Here is a 6,000-nt window from a genome sequence, read left to right on the forward strand (position 1 = left end):
AGGGCCGGCTCGGATCCCAGGGCAGGGGAGATAGAATTCGCCCTTTGATGGGGCAGTGCCCAGGCCGTGTTGCAACCATGCCGTGGGACCGGAGACGCCGTGGTGATGGTCTTTGGAGACCCAGTGGACCACCGTGGCCCAGGCCCTTGCTCACACATGATCCCACATGAAATCATACATGTATTGATAGTCAGAGCTGGAAGGGACATCAGCAAGCATCTAGTCCAAACATCTCCCAGCAATGGGGAAACTGAGGCCCAGAAGGGAGGGCGACACAGTTGGTCAGCAGCAGAGCCCGAACACCAGCCAGGTCTTCAGATAAAATGTCAGCCACGTTCCTCCGGCGGCTCTTGCTTGTCCGCCCAAAGCAGCCTGCCTGCCTTGCCCAGCCTCCACCTGTGTGCGTTTATTCCTCCATCCACCTATGCGTGGTGGACCCAGCCACCCACCGCCACACCCGCCACGTGCCGGACAGCACGCTGCCGCGGCCCTGGCTGCCCGCCGAACCGTGTTTGCTTTGGGACTCTCGTCAGCCCTTCCCCTCGGCCCCCGCTCCCTGGGGTGGGCACCGAGCCTCCCCCAGCTGGCTCGGCTGCCTGTGGGCAACGCCACGCTGCCTGAAATGCCCCACTCGTCCCAGGCAGCGGCAGACGAGATCTGCCCCGGCAGAGACATCGCCCTGCAAGTTATCGGGCAAGTTCCGCTCTCAGTCTGAGTTGACCATTCTCTCTTTAGATTTTTTTTCTTTTTACACAACTTCAGCATAGTCAGTAACAATAATAATAGCAGCAACACTACTGCTGGGCACCGTGGCAGGCACTATAGTGCGTCACCGCCTCATTTAACCCTCATAGCAAGTCAGCAGGTGGGCACTACCGCCTCCTACGGGTGACAGGGCTGAGGCTGAGACCAGTGAGTTTGCAAAAGGCACAAGGGTGTGACCTCCCTGCAGTTCCCTCCCAGAAACGTCGAGCACTTGCCACGCGCGGGCGGGCAAAGAGCTCTCTGCCTGCACCCCTTCATTCGTTCGCCACTCGACAGATGCTTGTCGAGCGAGTGCCGTTCGCCCTTGCAGGAGCGTCCGTGCTAACAGGCGGGGACGGACGCTGAACCACAAGCGTTCTGCGTCATCAGACGTATTGACAGCAGCGTGTCGGAAGGCCGTGAGTACTCTGGGGAGAAGAAAGGGAGGGACAGGGCAGGGCAGGGCAGGGCAGGGCAGGGCAGGGCGGGTGAGTATCTGCAGTGTTAGGGTGGTCGGGCGGTCGCACCAGGCAGGTAAGTGGAAGGAAGGTACCGGAGGTGAGGCTGTAAGCCCAGTGAACGTCTGGGAGAAGAGCATCCAAGCAGCGGGAGCAGCAGGTGCAAAGGCCCTGGGGCAGGAGGTTGCCTGGCACGTTGGAGGAACAGCACGGACCGCTGTGTGTCCAGAGCAGAGTGAAGGGGCGAGGAGGCCGGAGGAGGTGATGCTAGAGAAGGCCCAGGGAGCGGAATTACCTGGGGCTTTGCAGAGCCCGGAACAGACACTGGCTTGCATTTCAGGTGAAAAGTAGGAGCCTGGCAAGGCAGAGGAGTGGCATAGCCTGGCTCAATGTTTTAAAGGCTTCTTTCGACCGCGGTGCTGGGAGCGGCCTGCAGGGAGGCAAGGACAGCGGCGGCTTGGGCGGGACGGAAGCAGCGGGGCTGCAGAGAAGGGGTCGGATCCTGGACGCATCGTGGAGAGGGGCCCACAGGATGCCTGGCAGGCTGGGTGCGGAGCTTGGGAGACACAGAGGTGCCACCTCGTGCCTGGCCTGGGCCACTGGAACCCCGGGGCTGCCACCAACCGGGGTGGGGAGGCCGGGAGGAGGGGATCCGTGTTGGGCGTGCTGAGCTTGAGGAAAGGTGGCTTTGACGTCCAAGTGGGAGTGTCACAGGCGTGGGACAGAGGTCCAGCCCGGAGGCATCCCGTGGGAGTCGCCGACATCTCGAAGGCACGTAAAGCCCCGAGGCGGGACAAGGCCACCGAGGGAGTGGGGGGATGAGACGAGACGCTGTGTCAGCACTGAGCTCCGGAACGCCCCAACACGTCCGGGCCGGAGAGCAGGAAGAGCTGGAGAGCAGGAAGGGCGGGCCGTGGGGAGGAGCCGCCAGGGCGGCGGGAGGGAGGCTGGGAGCGCACAGGGCCCAGCGGCCAGGTACAGACAGGGCGGCGCGGAGAGAGGGACCCGGCGCAGGGCCAGGCGCCGCTGAGGTTGGACAGGTGAGGCCTGAGCGCAGCCATCGGTCTGGCTGGGGGCGACTTTGGCTCCAGGAGGAGCAGGTGCAGGGACCCCGCGGGCCAGCAGTGCGCTACGGGGGTCGAGACAGGTGGAGGAAGTTTTGCCCTTTCAAGGAGGCTTGCTGTCGCGGAGGGGAAGGCGCGGGGCGGGGACGGCAGGAGAGGAGACCAAAGCTGCGTCCGAAGGCGGAGGCGTGTCTGGTCGCGCGGAGCCCGCGCCACGGGGGAGACGGGGAAGCTGAGCGGGCGCCTGGCCCAGCCGTCGCAGACAGACCACCCCCACCCTCCACGGAGCCTGGGCTCTGACCCTGCGGCCAGTGGCACTCGCCTCGGCTGCCCGCCCTGCCCGCCCGTCCGAGAGGAGGGCGCGCCCGGAACCGCACCCAGGCCGGCGCTCGGACGCCCGTCCGGACAGCGCCTGTTCTTCTGAAAGGACATCCTGCCTGCGGCCGGCGTCCCACCTTCTCCTCATTAATCGCCTCGGAAAGTAGCCGAGCGGCTGGCAAACGTTCAAGCCAAACCCAGAGGGGCGCGGGGAGACGTCAGGGCACCAGGAGGCTGCAGTGCGAGCCCGAGAGGCAGGGGCAGACGGGCTCTCATTAGAAAAGCCTATTTGCGGCTCCCCGCTCTAATTTCTGAATATGATGATGAATAAATATTGGTCTTTCCTGCTGCAGCCTCTTCCATCTGGTTGCCTCAGCCAAAGAGATGCTGCCGCTTCTCGTTCTCTAGAACGGCAGAGAGACCGGGGCCCAGAGAGGGGAGGAGCATTACCCAGGGCCTCACAGCAAGACGGTAGCAGGACAGGGAGGGGGCCCTGGATGGTCAGAGACCCGTGGAGGGCATCTGGGTTTGCCCCAAGCTTGAGCTGTACCTCCTGTGTCTGTCCCTCTCGTGCATCCTTCTGGTACTCATCCAAATACTGCTTGCATCCCACCAATGACGGGGAGCTCGCTACCACTAAGCAGTGCATGCCATTGTTAGATGGCTCCAATTGTTAGAAAGTCCTATCACTTGACAAACCCCTTTTCTGAATTCCTATAATGTGCTGAGCAGTGCTCTAGACACGGATGTGGTGAGTAAGTCCTGCGGGGAGCCCACACAGACAGCAAAGGGAAGAGGGGGCGGAGATGCCGGCAAGCACTGACGCAGCGCAGAGAACAGAGCGCGGTGGAAGAGGGTGCCGGGCCCTTCACGATGGTCCAAGAGCCGTGTCAACCAAGCCGAGAGCTGGGGGACAGGGAGCCGGACGTGCGGGTGCCAGGGAGGGAGCATGCTGGACGGGGTGGGGGAGGAATCCCAGAGGAGGGCGGTCACCCTTGGCCTCCTCGCCCGGGAGGCCAGTCCAGGAGTGGAAGTGGCAGGTGCGCCCTGTCCACGGCAGCCCCCCAGCCCAGCCACCGGCAGGTGCGCCCTGTCCATGGCAGCCCCCCAGCCCAGCCACCGGCAGGTGCGCCCTGTCCATGGCAGCCCCCCAGCCCAGCCACCAGCAGGTGCGCCCTGTCCACGACAGCCCCCCAGCCCAGCCACCAGCAGGTGCGCCCTGTCCACGGCAGCCCCCCCCACCCCAGCCACCGGCAGGTGCGCCCTGTCCATGGCAGCCCCCCCACCCCAGCCACCGGCAGGTGCGCCCTGTCCACGGCAGCCCCACCCCCAGCCCAGCCACCGGCAGGTGTGCCCTGTCCACGGCAGCCCCACCCCCAGCCCAGCCACCGGCAGGTGTGCCCTGTCCACGGCAGCCCCCCAGCCCAGCCACCAGCAGGTGCGCCCTGTCCACGGCAGCCCCACCCCCAGCCCAGCCACCGGCCGGTGCGCCCTGTCCACGGCAGCCCCCCCACCCCAGTCACCGGCAGGTGCGCCCTGTCCATGGCAGCCCCCCAGCCCAGTCACCGGCAGGTGCGCCCTGTCCATGGCAGCCCCCCAGCCCAGCCACCGGCAGGTGCGCCCTGTCCATGGCAGCCTCCCAGCCCGGCCACCGGCAGGTGTGCCATGTCCATGGCAGCCCCCCAGCCCGGCCACCGGCAGGTGTGCCCTGTCCATGGCAGCCCCCCAGCCCGGCCACCAGCAGGTGTGCCCTGTCCACGGCAGCCCCCCCACCCTGGCTGCCAGCAGGTGTGCCCTGTCCACGGCAGCCCCCCAGCCCGGCCACCAGCAGGTGTGCCCTGTCCACGGCAGCCCCCGAGCCCGGCCACCGGCAGGTGTGCCCTGTCCACGGCAGCCCCCGAGCCCGGCCGCCGGCAGGTGAGCCCTGTCCACGGCAGCCCCCCAGCCCGGCCGCCGGCAGGTCTGCCCTGTCCACAGCAGCCCCCCAGCCCGGCCACCGGCAGGTGTGCCCTGTCCACGACAGCCCCCCCAGCCCGGCCACTGGCAGGTGTGCCCTGTCCACGGCAGCCCCCCACCCCAGCCGCCACTGCCGCCCCGGGCCTGCTGGTCATCCCGCCAGTTCTGACTGGCGCTGGGGGAGGTCCGGGTGGGCTTGTGGTCGCAGTGGACAGACACCCACAGGAGGCTCTCAACGGGCCACAGTGAGCCCCGCGTGGCTGCATGTTTGCCCTCCCAGGCTCACTTGAAATGTAACCCTCAGGAGCGGATTAACCCACTCCTGAATTGATGGGTTATCAGGGAGGCCCGTCAGTGGCTGTATAAGAGGAGGAGAGCCCCGAGCAGCAGGCTCAGCCCTTCCATGCAATGCTCTGACGCCCCCGTCTCTGCTGAGAGCCCCCGACCCCCCAACGCACAAGAAGGCCCCCCACAGATGTGCCCCTCAACCCTGGACTCCCAGCCTCCAGAACTGTAAGAAATAACTTCCTTTTCTTTATGAAGAACTCAGTTTCAGGTGTTCTGTTGTAAGTGTAATAACAGAAAATGGACCAAGACGCCCACAGAGAAGGGGCCGAGTTGGGGCGCAGGGTCCGGCTGCTCCCCGACCTGTGCGGGCCTGGAAGGCAGCGGGTCACTGTGCTCGCAGGGCTGTGTGAGGCCAAATCCAGCCCCTCCCGCCCTGCCCGCCGGCCCGGCCCTGCCCCCGGGCCTGTGCCCACCTCCCTTGCCTGGGGACAGCCCTGCAGAGACCTGAGGAAGGAAAATCCGTCCCTCCTGGGCCCCCTCCGAGGTTGCAGTGGGCTGAAGAGTGTCCCCACCTCCATATGTCCTTGTCCTCGGCCCCAGGAGCAGTGGATGTGACCGAATTTGGATGAAGGGCTTTTGCAGACGTGGTTAACTTGAGGTGTCCTTTCGAGACAAAGGGGAGAGGTCTGCGACTCACAGACACAGAGGGGACCCAGCGGAAAGGCCACCGGACGACACAGGCGGGGACTGGAGTGACGTGGCCACAGCACGGGGCACCAGGGTTGCCGCGCCCCCTGAACCCGGGCGAGCAGCTGCCCCAGATGGCCCTCGGAGCCCCCCGAGGGAGCCAGCCCTGCCCACACCTCGATTTCCGACTCCAAACTGGGAGAGAGTCGATTTCTGTTGGTTTCAGCCACCCGTCCACAGTCATTTGTTACGGCAGCGCTGAGAAAACGCAAACAAGGATCCAACTGTTCAGGCGACAAGTGCTCCGTGGACGTGGGCAGGATGAGCGGGCGTGGGCCTGGCCGGGCACAGGTGGGGCATCCCCTGCCGGGCACCGTCTTTCTGTTACCGCCACAAGGTCAAAGCCCCTCCTGGCATCCTGTCCCGTTCCCCAGTCGGGGCCGGGGCGGCCACACTGGGTCCACCTGCTTGACCAGGCTGTGCGG

The sequence above is a fragment of the Microcebus murinus genome, chromosome 10 (assembly GCF_040939455.1).
Source record: "Microcebus murinus isolate Inina chromosome 10, M.murinus_Inina_mat1.0, whole genome shotgun sequence".
NCBI classification, from domain to species: Eukaryota; Metazoa; Chordata; class Mammalia; order Primates; family Cheirogaleidae; genus Microcebus; species Microcebus murinus.